A 19,500-nucleotide genomic window follows, 5' to 3' on the forward strand; every position below is an offset into this window, starting at 1 on the left:
TCTACCCTATTTGGAAAAAAAAAAAACCCAAAAAACTCTGATTATCTCCTTTCCTTAGTCTTTGGGGATCCCCAAAGATTTCTCTAGAGAGGCTCTGAGGTCAGGATCTCCTATGTGTCCTGGATTGCTTTTTTTTTTTTTTTTAAGTTATTTGGCCTTTCACTTCTCACCAGCAGGCCCAGGGAGTTAGTTGGGGGAAAGGAACCCTGGAGTGGAGTCTGAAGGCAGGAATACTCTTCAGTATGGCCATCTTGAACAAGTTATTTAACCTTTCTTGGCTTTGGCTTCCCATTTTTTAAATGGGGGGGTTGAAATGAATGAACTTGGTGTCTCCCTCTGGCTCCTGGCGTTCAGAAGCTTTCCTTTCTAATATAGTGATCCTCCAGTTCCAAAATAATAGGCGCAATAGCTCTGCCTTCAGTTTGGGAAGTGTGCATCTTACCTTTTCTATCTTTCCCATCATCTTTGCTTGGAAAAATCTCTTTGGTTGTCTTTCTTTTCTCCCCGCCTCCCCACAGACTTCGCTCATTTCGGGCATGGCCATCCTAACATTTTTACAGGTTTGAATCACTCTTGGGCAATGACCCTTTGTCTGCTTGACTCCAGGACTGGAGCAATCAATGACGTATCTAAAACAGGACCAGGTTTTCCAAGTTTACATCCTGGCTCAGCGTGTGACCTCTGGCAAGGTACTTAGCCTCCTCTAGGTCCCAGTTTCCTAGGCTGTACAGTGAAGATGACCGTAGGTCCCACCCACTTCAGCGGGTGTGGCGAGGTGTCAGTACCCTCCCTGAACACAGTACTTTACACGTGGGGAGCACTCCTTAAGAGCCATTTTTAATATTTGTGCCTCTTTTTGTGCTTCAACCATTAGAACTTTTCCCAGCAAACTTACACTGAATTCTTTAGCTGTCCCATATGGCACCTCGCTGTAGAAGACTGTATAAAACTCTACAGGTAAACAAATTTGCTGCATGAAGCAGCATTTAAAATCAGGGCATTACTGCAACGAGCAGCTTTGAGGAGGAAGAGGATAGGAGGCAAGGAGGGACCAGGAGAAATGATTCTTTTTCCAAACGTTGTGGGACCTGCTCTACGTGCTCTACCAGGTAATTTACATTAGAATAGCTTCAGATGGGAGGGAGGAAGGAACATGGACAGGGCTGGTCTTACTTCACAGTGTATCATAATTCATAATATGTACCCATATCTTATATTAAATATCCTTTATATTTAACTGTGTGAGCATTTGATTGTTGACTTAAAGTAATATTTTGTAGACATTTAAGCAAACATTTGCTAATTTTGGTAGTTCTAATTTCCTTTTGTGTTCTGGAGTCAATTTTTTTCCGCCTCGTTGCAGATGTTTCTATAGTTCGGTGAGAGCCTATGGGCCACTTACCTGTGCTTGTGGGGGATAAGGTGGTCCTAGAGAGGGCAAGCAGCTGGCTCTGAGCAGACACTGGGCTGAGATCAGGTTGCCTTCCTGAAAACCCACAGGCAGGGAGTGATGACATCTTTGCACCATTATTGGGGGACATTACAAGCAAAGGGATTCGGTTAGGAAGATGGACTTGGGGCAGGAGCTGTGGTCATCCTACCTTCTTCCATCACCCTGCCCTCAGGCTTCACTACGCGTTGCTTTTCACCACCTCACTCTGTCTCCCAACCAACATACATTTGGTCTCGGTGACTCAAGACTGTACACACCATCACCCATTCATTCATCAGACATTCATCGAGTGCCCACCAAGTGCCACATTCTTGGATTACACAGATGAATTCAATACCCGTCCTGTCCTCAAGGAGCTCACAGTCAAGTTCTCCTCTGCTTATATCACCAGTTGTGAAAAGGGCCCTTAACAAGTTGCTGACATTGGGAAAATAAATAAATTCTGGGAGTGGAGAGGCACCGGAATCTTCTTGGTTAAATGTGGTGCCCACATCACTCTCCTCACTCCCACGTTGGTAATTGGTTGTAGGAAAGATCTTTGCGCTTGGGAATGACATAATTTTTTTTCTTTAAAAAAAAAAAAAAAAAAAGAATCTATGCAAGTCTCCAATTCTAAAATTCTGCAATTGTATGATTCTAACTTAAATTAGGAAAGCAGGCAGACAGTTTCTGAACGTGTTGCCATGGATGTTGTGTTGAGATGACTGCTTAGTCACATTTGGTGCCATCTGGCATGAAAGAGTGACTGGATTTTTTGGTCTGAGGGCAACTCAAGGTACTTAGAGGGATCTGCTGTCCTTCCAATATTCAGTTGAAATGTCCTAGCACCTTAGCAGACCACCTGCCAGATGAAATACAGTATATTAAAAAATATGAATAATTTTTTTTGTGTAAGTATATCCCATGTGGAATACTTTGGGACGTACTTATACTAAAAAATGATCTGTTGTTTATCTGAAATGCAAATTTAACTGGTGATTTTTTTTTTTTCGGCCTAAATCTGGCAGCCCTGGCAGCATCCACCTGTAATCTGTGATCTTGGGAACATTTCGGTACAGGTAATACTGCACAAAAGTATCTATCAGATAGTAAGAAAGTTTTCAGTCCGTCAAGTCTGCCTCATGTTCCACTGAATGTTCTGCACTCTAAGTCCCTCCTCACATTTTACTGTTTGTGGAGCTTTGATTAATGTTTCTCTTTCCTGCACTACTAATGAAGTGACAAACAACCATTCTATTAAAATCCTTAAAATGTCCATAAATGTAATTTATATTTCAATTAGCAGTCAGTTACTTACATTTTGAAAAATAGGCTTCTCTTGACTAAATAATATTTGGTGAAATTTGAATGTACAGTAATTTATGAGTACTTTTTGGCTTTGTTTTTCTTATCTGATAAAATAGCTCTGGAATTTACGTGAGGTCAGGACCTTTTAACTCAAGCACACGCCAGGAGCCATCCCCAAATACCAGATTTTTCTACAGTTCATCTTTGGTTCTCATTAGCCTTGGAGTATTTATAACTATACCCATTCATCATCGTTTCTTTTGAGATCTGGTGCCTCTGCAAGGAAGAAGGAAATATACAGCCCTACATTCTTGCAAAATTTATAGGCTTTTTGTGAGTTAAGATATTTGGTGAAGATAAATGGAGAACATGAGAGTTTTGCAAAATCCTTAAGATTATTAGGAACTCTTCTGCTTTGCTTTTTCTGATTTTTAGTGAAGGAAAAGAGAATATGGAATAATGAATTTGATGGTTTTCATTATTGTATTTGATATCAAAAGACAAGTTTCAGAATATTTTTATTTTTTTAAACCTTAATTCAGTCATGGAATTTTGGCACTAAAGTTCAGGATCAGTGGTATCCCCAAGTCAGACCCAAGAGGCACATGCTTTTGTTCTCTCAAGTTTGTAGAGTGAGGAACCATATGTAGTGCTCTTTTTTTGAGCTGTCCCCAGACATTGGTGGGTGAACTTTCTTCAGGGCCATGGATTCATCCTCACTCTGGCCATTCCTTAGGCAGGTAGATGTCTGCCGCAGCCCAAGGCAGTAGTGCACGACCATCTCCTCTTGGCCTCCAGTGTTACAGCAGATACGGCAGCCCTTCGCCTGTTAGCAGGGGGAGGTGGGTTGGGGTAAGATGTGTGTGCATGGTGGTCATCCTGGATCTTCCCTGCTCTGGTCCAAAGCCATAGCCACGGACAACCCTTTTTCTCTCTGCTCAGGCTGCCAAGAGTAGCGCTCATTGCTCTCTGCTGGACCAGCAGAGAGAAGGGTAGGTACGCAGAAGACTTTCTTTCCCAATTCCCTCTTTGCAAGGGACTGAGAAAGGACTGATTTAAACTATACAGTGCATATGTCATGTCCCTTATCTTTGTAAAGTGCAGATCTGAACATACTATGAATACTTGCCTACATAGATGCTTCCAATGGCTCCCATTACCTATGGGAAGAACTGTAAAAATCTAAGGATAGCAGTATGTTGGGGACCAAAGCCCAGCAGGGCTAGGAGGAGAAGAAAATAGGATGTGAAGATGAGGATGATCCAACAGAAAGGGAGGTGCTGATGATGCAGGAGAAAGAGGAGGGTGCAAGAGAGACAGCCTTGGCTAGGTGAGAAAGGGAGGGGAGGTTGGCATTAGCAGAAGGAATACTATTTGCATGGTAACCAGCTGGAAGGCAGAGTATGTGGAATAGATGCAGCTAAGTTGGTGGCGTTATCGTTGTAAAGACAGGGTAATTCTCTTTTCTTTATTATGCGTGTAATAAATATCAGCTGAGAGCAGCGGGGGAAATCTGAGATTTGAAGAAGTGGGAGCGGTCAGTGTGGAGAGCTGGCAAGTGCACAAACACAGGGAGCACAGAGGAGTGTGGGGCAAAGTTGGCTTCCCATTAGAAATGCTCAGCGTAAGGAGAAGTCATCACTTGCGTGGTCTGAGGCAGCGTGGCATTGGAACCCACCTCCCAGGAGCCCATGACTTAGCAACACGCTTCCCTGAAGGTCAAAAAATCGATCTGATCTGTGCCATACTGCTCCATTCCCCACTGAATTGACTTGTTGTTGGAACACATGCTGCCTTTTCCTCCCCTTTGCCCTTCCTGGGCCTTCTCCCACTCCGTTACCCCTCTAGCTCTCCCTTGGTCGTTCACTGATCACTCAGCAGCAGCAGGCCTTGGTCTATGTGCTGGGAATTCAGCTGTGAACAAGGCAGATGAGGGCCCTGGAACAACTGTTCCAAGAAGGGGTAGCAGCCCTTCTTGGAACAGTTGCACACAATACTTTCAGATACCAAGCGCCGCAAAGTCAGTAAGCTGAGGCAGTGAGCTTGAGTGACTGCGCTGGGAGAGGGGAAGGAACTTCAGAAGGTCCCTCTGAGGACAGGACCTTGGAGTTGAGACCTGAAGGGCAGGAAAAAGCTGGCCAGGGGGCATCTTCTGTGCCTTGTGGGGAAGAGGAGACTGGATGAAGAAAGAGCAATCCTGTGGGGAGTGGGTGTTAGCATGGGGTGAGGAAACCCTCTTGACATTTTTGTTCGGGTGATTAAAATGTGAAAACGTTTCAATCCCATCATGGAAGAAATCTGTCTCTTCTCCCTCCTTCTCTCTTCAAAGCTCTTGTTTCAGTAAGGCAAGCAAAGAACAATAAATAAGGAAATCTTTCTCTAATAAGTTTCACCCAGACCTTCCCTTGGCTCCTGTTTTTCCTCCTGTCTTAACTGGGTATGTTTGATTCCTGTCTTACCTGAGGATCTTTTTCACTTTTTCTCCCTGGTGGCACACCCCGAATGGAAAGATAGCCGCAGCTGTGGGTGAAGGTGGGCTGGAAGGCTGGAGGTACCATGTTGTCTGTGTGCTTGTTGGGTGGGGCCCGGAGGAACTTAGGTTTTTTTTTTTTTTTTTTTTTTTTTTTTTTATTTTTTTTTTTTTTTTTTTTTTAATTTTTATTTATATATTTATGGCTGTGTTGGATCTTCGTTTCTGTGCAAGGGCTTTCTCTAGTTGTGGCAAGCGGGGGCCACTCTTCATCGCGGTGCGCGGGCCTCTTGCTATCGCGGCCTCTCTTGCTGCGGAGCACAGGCTCCAGACGCGCAGGCTCAGTAATTGTGGCTCACGGGCCTAGTCGCTCCGCGGCATGTGGGATCTTCCCAGACCAGGGCTCGAACCCGTGTCGCCTGCATTGGCAGGCAGATTCTCAACCACTGCGCCACCAGGGAAGCCCGGAACTTAGGTTTAATTTGCAGCCATAACATCACTATACGGACTTTTCTCAGTGGGGGAAAGAAGAACAAACCAGGAAGGCTAAAAAAAGGTCGCATTCTTAGGCACTCTCAAAATTCACTCTCCTCCTCATTTCTGACAAATATCATAGAGAATTTAGCTTAATTCCAAACACTGGGTTGCCCTGGAAGTCCTGAGCAGGTACCATTCCAAGAAAAAACTTCACTCGCCAATTATATTTCCCCTTCAGGGATCGGAGAGCCAGAAGGGATCTTGGAGCTTGTCTAGGTCACCCAGGGCGGTACCTCGGTTCTCCTTCGGTGGCAGTGCTTTGTCTGGATGACTTGGTTCAGGCAGAGCAGACTGGCGCCTCTAGTACCAGAGTGCACTGCTTCCCGATCTTTTTCCACTTCACAGGACCCGTAGGAAATGGTCACCTGGGCAAGGCAAATTGGGGTTCATAGACAAGGTTGCTCAAGGCTAGAGATGGGAAGGGGAGCCTGGGTTGGGGCGGGTACGCAGAGCAGGGGGTTTGTATCTTGGCACATGTAGAATCCATTGGTGGCATCTTTTTAGGAAACACGCCTGGTAGATTGTAGTCCTTTACTAGATTGCGGGCCCCTTAACAGTAGGCTGTGTTTAGTTGTCCTTGAATACTTTAGGCCCTTGAAAAGTTCTTTACAACTGGGAGAGAGCCCAGGAATATGGTTGCCTTAAATGCAACAAGGATCTCTTCGGTGAGAAATAACTACAGAGAATTCTTGCTAAGCCTCATTGATAAGTTACATCTTTGGGCTGCCTGGAGTCACACTGCTCAGGTTGGAGTTCCAGTTCTGCCACCCATTGGCTGTTCCATCCTAAGCAGATTGCTTTATCTCTCGAGGGCATTTCCTCATCTGTGCAATGAGCATAACACTATTTGGTATGTGACAGAGTCCAGACCCTACCCTAGAGATATCTGACTTAAAAGCCCTTGCTCTAAGTCACTCTTTTATTAACACAAACACATTTATCAGACGCTGGAAAAGTCAGAGGTTGCATTTTTGGGGGAAAGATTTTGTGGATTAGATAAAATAGATATTGTCCAATAATGCCTAGATTTGTAAAGCAGTTGAGAGTCATCATATCAGTGCATTATTGGGCATAATATTATGTTTTAGAGTTACAAAGGTGGTCAAAATAAAGATGGTATGAAAAAGTAGGAGAAGAAGTGAGCCTGATGATTTCTTAAGGTTTTTGTGGTTGTTAACTTAGCAGAAATGAAAATGAAGTAAGAATTCAGCTTGGTTACAAATCAATTTATCTAAAGAACCCCCCTCCCCCCAAATAATATTAGACTTGTTTCTTGCTTCTACTTTCCCAGTTTTGATTGGGGCTGAGTGTCACGAGAGTGAGGGTCTACTATGCGGGATTTAAAATGGTTGTTGGGAGAGGACAGTAGGAAGTGATATCTGATTTCTCCACAATAGATATTGATTGCTTTGGTAGAAATTAGCATGATTGAGACTTGCCTTAAGATGAATAGCACCAGAAAATGTGTCAATTTCCTTATTTTCTTTTTTTAGTATTAGAGGAAACTGTCTAAGTATTTGCCCTGAGGAAATCTGATGATTCTAAAAGCTTCTTTGAAAGAAGTTTACTAAGAAGTTGAACAAACATTCTAATATAGTAAGTTTGGGAAAACATTTCTGACACTTTAGAGGCTATAATATGAACAACAAATATATATATAAACACACATACACATATAAATATATATATGAAGGAGAGAGGAGTGCTTTGTAAAGTTTGTGAAGTGTATGTCCCTTAAAAGTATGTATTAAGTTATGCATTAAGCATTTATGTTTTTAAAAAAATTACCTTTCCCAATTAAAGGAACCTGGCTGAGAGACCAGCCAGATTCTACATTTTGCAAGAAAATCAAGTCCTAGAAATGTTGCATTTCCTTTTGAATGTTGGTGCCAGAGATACATCAAAGGTACCGGGGAGAAAATCTTACCACGTTCTCCCTATAATTTGAACTGAAGGGTTCTATTTGATGTTTTTTTGGTTGGACCCAACATCCTGGGTAAACTGAAATTCCAGCTACTCCCTTTGGAGAGTGTCAGGGGAGAAGTACCTCCTTAAAATTATAAGTCTTCTGATAGAAGAAAGCTTCTTCTTTTGGTTGGTGGAAATTTCCATTCCCAGGATACGTATTCATTTTTACCTCAGTGCAGCTTCCGCTTGGTTTTGTGATTGAGTTATTTTTAGTGAGTTACCATGCTTCTTCTCATTCCCTGCTTAACTACGCTGCATCTTTTACTTCTCTTTCTCCATTAATTAATTCCCGCAGCTCTTTCCTTAAACCCTTCATACACTGAGGAATATTTTAATTTTTTTATGTTCCTCTTGAAAAAGAGGGAAATATCTGGTTTGTCTAGAAATGAGGTATCAGACCTGCCCAAAATCAGATGTTTGATTCCAGGCTTATATTTGTGTGTCTTATAACACAATTTGAATTTATTCACTATTTTCTTAGATTGTTATTCTTATTCGACCTAAAAGACCCAATTCCAGAATAAGAGGGCAGTAGCATTGCTACAATGTTGTGTGCTGATAATGTGCCAATGTTGTGCACATTCATGACTTCATTTATGATAAGTGATATCATCCCCATTTTATAGATGAGTGGGCAGAGCTAGTTATCTTAATCACTGTGCTTATACTGTCTAGTAAAGGTACAGTTCTGAGCTAGTTGGAAATTTATTTGTGCAGTTAAAGCTGCTATAAACCCAAGATAATGTTCAATTTTTTGACTCGGTTTAGAAGATGTTAAAGCATTTGACAATAATAAAAGAAATGTATAGGCCCATTTTGCAGTGCTTCATGTCCAGCAGGTATTGATGTTTATAGGGGTTGATAATCGTTAGTAATATTATGAGTAGATATCAGTGAATGTCACAGCCAAACTCTTGTACTCCATTCAGTTATATTGTGGTCGATGGATGGAACAGTCCTAGTAGAGGGCACCATGGATTTTTAGGTCAAATAGAATCGCAACTTTTCCCCTGCTCTTGGATGACCTTGCAAGTTACTCACCCCTTCTAACCTCAATATATTCACGTGTAAATGGGAATAATAATACCTCATATTGCTATGGAGATGATTAAATTAAATGGGAAAATGTACATAAAGTGCTTAGAGCCTTACACATAATATTCAGTAGAATGGCAGTTGTGAATAATAGTTGTCATAATCATATAATAGAATCTCTGAGTTGAGAAGGATCTTAGGGTCAGATGGACTTAGTACCAGGTCTCCTTCTACTAGCAGTGACGATAGGCAAGTCACTAGCCTCTCTGAGTTTCTATTTCCTCATCTGTACAACGGAGATAATATTTAACAGGGGATTATGATAAAGATTATATGAAATGTGACATCTGTACAGTGTTTAGCACTAATTAACCCTCATAAATGGTGGTGACCTCCTTCGTTTAAGCCGATAACCTGTGGGGACAGGGCAGCTCTAGCTACAATTGTTAGAGCTTTACTAATACTGAACCTTAGTTTCCCTGTGACATTTGCCAGTTTGGCTCTAATCCCCATGATCTGATTGGGAAAGTTATTTTTGCTCTCTGGGTCATGATTTTGATTAGATCTAGAAATATTGTTAGGACCCTAACCCACTTGCTTGATTGTTAAGATTAAAATTCTTATTCTTCTGCAGTTGATCTTTATCTCCATCTTCCTGGATACATTCTGTGCTGAACAAAAGTATTTGTGTACATGAAAAAAAAAAAAAGTTCTAAAGCAGAGGAATGTGACAGGCAACGTATCAGTGGATTGCATGGCTGAATGCTCTGTGTGGTTGTTACCTGTGACTCAGGATTTAATATGGAGATCAACATTTTAAATCATTTAATGCTGAGTGTGACATTTTAATTTATTGGATCCCTGCTCCGTTCTCCCTTTCTGTCTACCTTCATATGAAGCACTATAGTTTGAAGTCAGTTAATAACAATAGTATTATGCGGGGCTTTGAATGTGAAGAAAACATGAATAAACCAGCTAAATAAAGCATTTTCCTGAACGGAGTTCCCCTGCTTGCAGGATCTTCCCTGAGGTTTAGGTGCAAAATCCCTTAATCATATACTTAGCGTTTCTACTCCTTACGTGCAAATTTATTTGATTTCTGTGGGCTGTTCCTGTGTGCCCTGCATAAATAGCTCTGGGTGAGATTATTATGTGTAATGTAAGATCTTACCTAACCTGCTTTTCAGTGTTTTGGAACTGAGAGTGCAGTAGCTGTTCTGATGTGAACAGTTATCTGGTTTTAAAATCCAAAGTTGTTTTCGACACTGGATGCCAGATTTTATATTCCACCGGCTAACAAGTCTATAAATACCATGTTAACTTTCCTCCCTTCTGTCTCAGAAGGAGACTTCATCTCCAGTAACGATCATCATGGGCATATACCCAGTGGTGGGCTCCTGGAGCCCTCAAAGCAAGATTTCCTTTATAAACACCGTACCTGTAAAAGACAGTTTGACTGCTTGGTGTTCTTTCAGGAGCATTGGGAGAATTCTACACCCCAAGTTATTTTCCCTGCTAATTACACTGTTGGACATTTATTCCTCTGGGGTTCACATCTCTCCTTCCCACCTCTCATGTTTCCTTGGAGGGACAGTACTCAAGTCCCTAGTACTTGATTATTCCATCATGACCCTTTAACTATCCCCCTTTTCCAGAGCTGCAGAAGTGATGAGTTCCCACTGGTCTGGAGTCCCTGAAATGGGAGGTATCAGGCACTGAAATCCAAGCAGCTCCTGAAGTGCCTGGGTTCCACTGTGTTCAAAGTCTTTGGGCAGGAAGGGAGAAGGCCCAGTCCCGAGGCTGATGCTGTATATATGGGCAGCATTTTCCATAGTGATCAGAAGTAAACCACAGCCTTCTGGGATGAGCTGGTAATTGAAAATTCTTTCAATAGAAAAAAAAAAATACTGCTTATGGGTGGGTGCAGGGAATGCACAGCCTCCTAAAATGCTTTCCATCCCAATTTGTTTAACTTGTATCTCTTTGGAGGGCTCTGCCTCCCAGTGAGGGAGTCCTGGAAAGAGATGCCAGGGCCCAGTCGGCACAGTCTCTGCAAAGGAGGATTCTGAATCTTTTACCTCCATCCATCTGTCCTCTTGCTTATCTTTATCTACTCTCAAAACGGATTGGGTTCCAGGGGCCCACTTACTAGCTGTGAGACTTTAGGGAACATAACTTTTGAACCTAATTTCCTCATGTAAAAATGAATAGGTGGTCTACATTCCTACCGTCCACCTCGCAAGGTTGTTAGGAGGAAACTGAGGATAGTGCTTCATCCAAGCATTCGACAGACACACGATGAACACCAAGTAGTGGTTTATGCTAGTATTGTACAAATGCGTCGTATAGTTCCCTATCTGGGGAGATAAAGAGAGCACTCTTCCAAGCAAAGAAGATTCCGTCTCACCTGTCATATCCTCAGTGTGTAAGCACCTAGTATGGTTACAGTGTTTGTTCAGTGGTCATGTGTAGTGTGCTTTGTGCTCTAATATTATATGTGACTCCATATGGGACGACAGCGAGATGGCAGATGAGTACTACCCTAGGTGCGGAAAGACCTCCCAGCAGAGATAATGTTTGAGTTAAGCCGTGATGGATGAGTAAAGTTTTATGAAGAATTTAATATGTTGCCCAGGTTTTTTTTTGCATTTCACCGTGGGCTGTCACGGGTCTCTGGACTGGCATCTGAGAAGCACTCCTTGATTTTTAACTTGTCCATTAATCCTAATAAAATAATCTCGCCCATGTGTTTATAAATGTTTTTAGCAGGCTTGTTTTCAGATGAAAGTTTTCAGAATATAAAATTTTATAATGAAAAACCTCTTAATTTATATGAGCCCCCTTTTTTAACCTGATACTACTGCACTTTAAATTAAACCATGCTTTGTTTTTATTTAGGCCTGGCATTTGTTCCTAATGGCAGGGTAATTATAGTGCCCAGGAACACTCAGTGAATCGGAACATACCTGCTATAGATGTTCAAATAGAATTTGTTCTTTTGAGGCAGAGACAGGAGAAAAGTCACAGACAATGAGACAGATTTTCCAGAGGGCAGGTTGACGGAATGAATGTGTCCCTTAGGGGGCATCAGTTAATGGAGATCTGTTTCTTACAGGTGCATTTTGTAAAATGAAAGTTTTGGTCCCTAGCAAAGAATGTCATGTGAGGATAATGGTGAAAATTAGTTAAAAGGGTATACATAACCTTAGATCTTGCTCTTTGTTACTGTTTTACTGTAATAATTACATCAATGTTATATTATTGGCTAAATACTTCCCTTGTGGGGTTGAGGGATGTCATTATATGGACTTTGTGTTTATAAGACAGAATAGTTACCCATATGAGTTATATGGTAGAGCTCCCTCTTCCATGGATTTTCTTGAGAGATTAATTCTTTAAGCATAGACACTTCTAATTCTGAAAATTTTAATGATAGGCTTTTTAAAAATCAGGAAATGCTTCACACTTTTCATCAAAGTAAATGCAAAATAATGTAGTCTTTTCTTCTTTATGACTTTAGGATTATTGTGATGAGTGCCAGTTATTACCTTGAATGCTCTGGAGAGATGCTCAGGGCGGCTTGAAATGGTCTGAGAGCGTGGTGCTTTATGAGTAGAGGAAGCAGTTGCTTTTTATATTTTTCTGTTTCTTTTTTCATCATCAGCTGTCTTTTATGCTGTGCTTTTTACTGTTCCTCAACCTCACCTTTTTTCACTGGCTTATTTGCCATAGCAGATAAGCATGATTTGTCAGCTCCATCTTTTACAAAATCCTGCTTGTAGATCTCCTGTTGGAACTCAACACCCCCTTAGGAAGTATTCTTGCCAAAATATTGACCCTAAATTAATCAAACCTCTATATTCGAGTACCAATATATAGGACACAGAGGAATAAAGGAATAATAATGTTAAATGATCCGTCAAGGATGCAATCAGCAAAATTAAACAAAACAAAACAACTTTACAGAGTAAATGGCCAAAGGGGTAGAAAAAAAAAGAAGAAGAAAGACGTTCGTGGAACCTATAGATTAAAAGAGATTCGTCAGCCAGTTACACTGTGTGGACCTTATTTGGATCCTGATTTAAACAAACTGAAAACAAAATGAAAAAAATACGAGGCAATTGGGGAAAGTTGAACACTAACTGGATACTTGATTTTAAGGATTTATTATTATTTTTTAAGATGTGATAGTGCTGGCATGGTTATATTTTTTTTAGTGTGGTCTTTTATAGATAAATACTGATATTTAGGAATGAAATGATATGAGTTTATAATTCTTGAAGTTCGGACATAGGTTACAAGGGGCTCCATTCTACGGTTCTTTCTATTTTGAATATGTTCGAAATTTTCTATAAAAACTTTTTAAAAAAAACAACACCAAACTAAAACTCTACTTTGAAGCCCAGTTCTGTCTGTGTATACAACCTGTTATTTCATGGACATTTCTAGAAAGAGTGATCTGCAGTCACTACAGAGGCATAATTTTTCTTAACAGCTCTTGCAGTTTCTTCTTCTGTGCCCTATTTCTTAACTGCCTCCATCTAAGCCCTCTTCTCTTCTTGCTTTATACTAGGAATACTTAATCTGTGAGTTCATAGATGAACTTCCTCTAAAATATAGTGCCTTTTCTGTATTTGAAAATGTGCATTTTTTTAGGGGTTAGGCTCATGGCATTGACCAGAGTTTTAAGGGTCCATGATTCTAGAAGGATAAGAACCCCCTCACTGCCCGCTGTGCTCAACAGTCACATTCATGGAGTTTTCTTCTACTTGCACATTTCGCGGCTCATATCTGATCACTGGTCCACAACTCTGTCCTGTGCTTCAGTCCTGTCCATTCATTTGTCTGCTCTTTATCTCCATCAACACCTCAAAGATAACATGTTTGGTGATAGTTTTACGATTTACCCAGTTGTTCTTCATGCCAAATACCTCTGAAGTAGCCTAGATTTCACTTTCTTCCTTACATGAACATCTGCACCTAAATAATCATCAAGCTCCTATTATTTTACCTCTTAAATGATATTTTGTGTGTGTGTCCTTTTCTTATTTGGTACATTGGTTTTTTTTGGTTTTGTTTTTTGTTTTTTTAAACATCTTTATTGGAGTATAATTGCTTTACAATGGTGTGTTAATTTCTGCTTTATAACAAAGTGAATCAGCTGTACATATACATATATCCCCATATCTCCTCCCTCTTGTGTCTCCCTCACTCCCACCCTCCCTATCCCACCCCTCTAGGTGGTCACAAAGCACCGAGCTGATCTCCCTGTGCCATGCGGCTGCTTCCCACTAGCTATCTGTTTTACATTTGGTAGTGTATATATGTCCATGCCACTCTCTCACTTCGTCCGAGCTTACCCTTCCCCCTCCCCGTGTCCTCAAGTTCATTCTCTACATCTGCGTCTTTATTCCTGTCCTTCCCCTAGGTTCTTCAGAACCTTTTTTTTTTTTAGATTCCATACAGTGTTTTGATTTGGACGTGCACCATCTCTCATCTGGCTACTAGACTACCACTGGAATCCTTCTTACCAACCTTCTTGCCCTCAGCCCAATCCCTTCTGTTCCCAGAAATGATGTTACTAACACAAAAATCTGATCGTTTCACCTCTCTGTTGACATCAGTGGCTTACAAGGCCCTTCATTATCCAGCCCCTGTCTCCCTAAGCAGCCTGATTTCCTGACACTCCTCTTCAGACATATTTAGAGCATGACATACTCGTCACATCTCCTGGGCTTTGCTTCTATATTCACTCTGCCTGGAGGTCAACACCCCTTCCACCAGCCTACCTTACTCATCAACATGGGAAGTACGGCTTTACCCTTCAAGTTGTTAGGATAACTCCTCTCTCAGACGCATCCCAGATGTTCCTCTTAGAGCACTTGGGAGCTTCTCAAATGCTCACTCTGCCATTTGCACAAACTGCCATTAAGTGGTGTTTTTTTAATTGCCTTGTAATTGTTTACAGGCTATAAGCTAACCTGTTATTACCTTTGTAGCATCTTTGAGACTCTAGCTTTTGCCCAGTCATGAGGGCATGAGTGTTTAGTAAGTGGTTGCTGAATGCATGACCTTGGTCCCCAGAGACCTTCTTTCCTTCATGTGGGTGCCACCTTGAGCTCTTTCAAGGAGATATTGGCAGGGAGACCACAGGGCTCCTTTTCCTCTTGGATCCCATTTCCTGAAGAGAGAGGTGTCTGAGTGGCCACTGGGAGGGGTAGGTGGGAGACTGTTTTCAAGCAAAAGTTTTTCTTTGGTGATTTGATTATTTCCCTCTCTTTCTAGGTTCCTCTGTTCTCTCCCATTTCTTTTCTCCTTTTTTAAAATTGAAGTATAGTTACTGTACAATATTATATGTTACAGGTGTACAATATGGTGATTCACAGTTTTTAAAGGTTATATACTCCATTTTTAGTTGTTATAAGATATTGGCTAGATTCCTGTTCCCTCCCATTTCCTAGTAATCCCTTTCAAATATGAGTAAAGGGTTTGCAATAAGACTACTCTCTTCCTAAACATCTTGCCTACATATATGTTTTTTTAAAATGAATTAGGGTGGTTGGTTGAATTTTATTTTCAACTTATTTTGTAGTATTTTTAGCAATGAAAATTGGAGTTTATCTTACTACCCAGGAGCCACTGAACTCAAATATTGATAGTGGAGCCGTTTTCCCAGAAAATTATTAGTTAAGTATTCTGAGAGCAGTTTTAATCAGAAAAGGCTTTGTCCATGATCACAACATTATCTCAAAATTAAGATCTCTATTGCTAATATTTTTATAAGCCTACATATTAGCAGCTGTAAGTATATATCTAACTGTGTTATCTCCATATAGTTTTCCTTCAGTGTTTAGTAACCTCATCCTGCCAGGTCCATGGTGGAGAAGGCAGGATCTGCTAGCCCTTAGTCATGAAAATAGGAAAGCAAGGCTTACACTGGATTTGAGACATCACATAAAAGTCTTTCTGTCTGGTGTGTGGGGTGTGGGTAAGACAGAACACAAGATGGAGGGAGGTATCTTTATGGTAGGATCAGGGTGTGTGGTGTCTTCAATTCCAGGCGTATGAGTCACTTGTTTAGAAGACAGCACAGTGAGGTCGTAGGTGGATGTCTGGTACATTCATCGAGGGGATGGTGCACAGAGGTTGCATGAAAGGTTTATTGCTCAGGGTTCCATCAGAGAAGCACCCCTTTGCTAGATTCCCCGTGGTCAGTGAAATGCAGAGCACGGCCTCCACACTGTGTGCAGGCCTCTCTGGGACCAGTGCTCCTCCAGGCACGGTGCTCATTGCTGCCCTTTCTTGGACTCCCCCTGCCCCCAGTCAGAACTCGCTAGGTGTCTAACCAGTTAACCTGGAGCACTAACTCAGGGAAGGGTTAATGGTAGAATATGTTGTTAGCCCAACAGTATGTGCATTTTAATGGATATCAACAATGCTTTAATACAAAGACTCAGAAATCTGTGAGTTTTATGGTGACAAGCAGCGGAGGTGGGGTACCTACCTGGTAGGTTGTGGCATGCCCAAAAGGTGTACACGCGCGCACACACACACACACACACATAGCTAGGTAAAGGTTACCAACATAAACATATATAACCAAATTGCCTGTCCTTTTCTTTAAACTTTCCTGCTCTCTGCTATGTCCATATCAATATTAAACTTAATTAAATTTCATCTGGATGAAAGGCTTTATAAAGGTCAGGAAGAAAACCTAACTCATTTTTCTGTGCTAATGAGTTCTTTTATTCTTTAAAATCAGAAATGAGGATGGAGAAAAAAGAAGTGTCAGTTGACTTCTGAATTCACCAGCATAAAAATTGCTTATTAAAGCTCTGATTTGAAAAAATGAATTACACAAAAATAATCACCACGCCCTTTTCTTTTTAAAATTTTTTATTTTTACCCAATTTGGGGACATTGGTTTTAATCTCAATCTGCTCATCAACAGTTGTAATATTGTGCTTTGAGGCTCTAAAAAACTCTACACACACACACACACACACACACACACACACACTTCTCTAAAAACTTAGGCATGGGTCCACAGTATGTTCAAAAACAAATGAATTAAAAGTTAGCTGAATTTACCCCCAAGTGAGTATCTTGCAGCTCTGGAAGCCTCTTCAGCTCCAAGTTCACAAAAAGGGCATTAGCAAATGATAAACATCTGAAAGCGGAAGTTTTCCATGTTTATAAACTTCATGAGCACATGCTCCACTGAGTGATTATATCCTTTATAAATAATTTCATTTTTAGAAATAAATGTTAATGTTAGTTTGTTACTGGAGATGAATAAAAGTGCCAGCCAATCCCCAAGTGATCTTTTGCTTTCCCTGGAAGGTGAAGTATTTCGTGACATTGAAATCAGAAGTCGAAGCCAACTACTTAAATGAAATTTCCCTCTGGATAGCGTACAGAATGCATCTTAAGCTCCTAGACGTGTGTGTGTGATACAGAAGTGTTTCCTGATGAAAATTTTATGGACTGCTTCTTGGAGGGAAGTTACTTCTCATTAACAAGATAGAAGGTTTGGTTGTCAGGAGTGATGGTATCACCACTGTGTCTCCTATGGAAGGCTTATTCCCTTTAGAAAGATTTTGGTTTCTAGAATCCCCAAAGCCTAGTGCAGAGCAAAATTCCCCATCTTTGCAATTGTGGTCTTACCAGTCCAAAGGGAGATGGCACTTCTCACATCATTGGTGGGGTCACCATCGGATGTGGGTCACTGGATAACGTTGTGTTTATCAGAAGCAGCAAAATTAAGGGTTGCCCCAAAGTAAGCTCTGTGGTTTTCTGCTTGGGAAATAAGGTCATATTTGCCTTGTGTATCATCAGCCTGACCCCAGCGTACACTGATGGCAGAAGAGGGTGTAACCACCACGTGCGTTGTTTGCACGTAGCCGGGCTGTGATTTGCATACCTTTTCACGGACGGCTCAGAACAAACTTTGGTTGGCCTTTTTGTAGCTAAATAACACATAAAGAATTTCTGTGAATCACCTTATTTAGGTGTCACCCTAGATCGGTGGGATTGTTCAGGTTCTATGAGGTAGGAACAAAATCTGTATCTTGCTTGTTGATTCTGCCTGTGCCCTCTTGAGCTCTCTCTGTCTTTCTCGTGACTCGGCACAGTTTTATTATAAACTGCTCTAGTTGATGAGCAATTTTGAAAGCCTTTAAAAAATTTAGTAGTTTTGCCTCACCTCTATTGTTTGTGCCTGGCCTTTCCCTGGCCTCGTGAGTGGAAAACTTTCAGTCAGAAGGAAGCATAAAGCCCTTTGCTGAGAGGATTGCTATGTTCCAGGGGCCACTGGTGTCTGTGTTCGGCTAGGATCATTTCCCTCCTCGATGGTAAACAAGCTACCTGACGAGGAGCCACAGCCTGTTTCTAGAAAAATCTTAGAGCTGGGAAGTATACCATGAAATGTCTCTAAGTGGTGAGGGACACAGCCCACATCACTTCGGGGAGAGGACGCCAGAGTTGTGTTGTAGCCAAACTCATCTGGAAGAACTGAGCCCCATTCGGTCCTCCAGAGTTTCTATGAGCAGAGGGGAGAACTCAGCTGGCACCTATGGAGCCCCAGGTAAATGCAGCATTGCCTTAACTGCAGGTAGAGCCCAAAGCCATGCCTCTGCCTGTGCTTTGCTTTTGTTTTGCAATTCTTTCTTTGCTTTCTATAAGATTTTAAAGGAACACGTTTTTGCTAAATCTGCCTTTCTTATGAAACTAGTGTCTCCTTTTCCTAAAGGAGACAACCCAGTGTAAACATTGGTCTGCCTTTCAGTGTTTTGTCTTTTCCTTCCTTTGCTGAATCTACCGATGTTAATATCCTCTTTTGTTCCAAAGCCTTGACTTTCCCTGACATTGCCACCTATTTTAGTTTTTAATCTCTAAAGAAATCTCAACCCAAACTCTTTTTTTATTAGGTTATTTGTTCAGAACTGCTGTGTTTGACTTGCTGTTCAAGAAATAGCTGTTAGTTTTATGTGTGAAACTTCAGGGATTAAGGGACAGCCAGTGCCAGATATTTTACAGCTTTTGTCTACCTCAGTTAGAGTTTAAAGAGGCTGCTCTCCAGCTTTCCCCAGAATGTGTTTTTAAATTGCAATTTTGAAAAGTCAACTCCGAAAGAGAAGAGAGGTTATATTTAATCTTTGTTTCTGGCGGTTGGAGAGATGGATTGAAATTTCTCTCTAAACTTGAAAACAAGAAACACAGCATTGGGACTTCCCTGGTGGCGTAGTGGTTGGGAGTCCGCCTGCCAATGCAGGGGACACGAGTTCAAGCCTTGGTCTGGGAAGATCCTGCATGCCGCGGAACAACTAAGCCCGTGTGCCACAACTACTGAGCCTGCGCACTTAGAGCCCGTGCTCCGCAAGAAGAGAAGCCACCAAGATGAGAAGCCCACGCACCGCAAGGAAGAGTAGCCCCCGCTCGCCGCAACTAGAGAAAGCCTGTGTGCAGCAACGAAGACCCAATGCAGCCAAAAATAAATAAATAAATTTATTAAAAAAAAAAAAACCACAGCATTGTATGAATAGAAGGCTAACATGCATCATGTGGAGACTCCGAGTGCTTTATGCTAAACATATACCAAGAGCAGCAGATCCATAAGGAAAACACTAAAAATTTCATATGGAGAGTGAATTTCTTTTGTTTTATTTACTTTTGGAAAGACAGTAAGTAGGGAATTGCATATATTTAAAACTTAGTCCTTATACAGTAATTGAAGCTGAAAATCAAAGGA

At 41.3% G+C, this 19,500-nt stretch overlaps 1 protein-coding gene across 2 annotated transcripts in view; it reads left to right on the top strand.

Annotated features, from left to right (window-relative positions):
• The window catches only part of C1H1orf21 (chromosome 1 C1orf21 homolog), a 229,766-nt gene that overhangs the window by 34,939 nt on the left and 175,327 nt on the right, over positions 1-19,500 (top strand). Inside the window, exon 2 of one of the 2 annotated variants that reach the window (XM_036834892.1) lies at positions 2,461-2,511. The exons of the other annotated variant lie outside the window; for it this stretch is intronic. The gene's annotated coding sequence lies outside the window, so the exon portion shown is untranslated. The remainder of the gene's footprint in view (positions 1-2,460; positions 2,512-19,500) is intronic. 2 annotated transcript variants of the gene reach the window in all.

This window comes from Balaenoptera musculus, chromosome 1 (genome assembly GCF_009873245.2).
Source record: "Balaenoptera musculus isolate JJ_BM4_2016_0621 chromosome 1, mBalMus1.pri.v3, whole genome shotgun sequence".
NCBI lineage: Eukaryota > Metazoa > Chordata > Mammalia > Artiodactyla > Balaenopteridae > Balaenoptera > Balaenoptera musculus.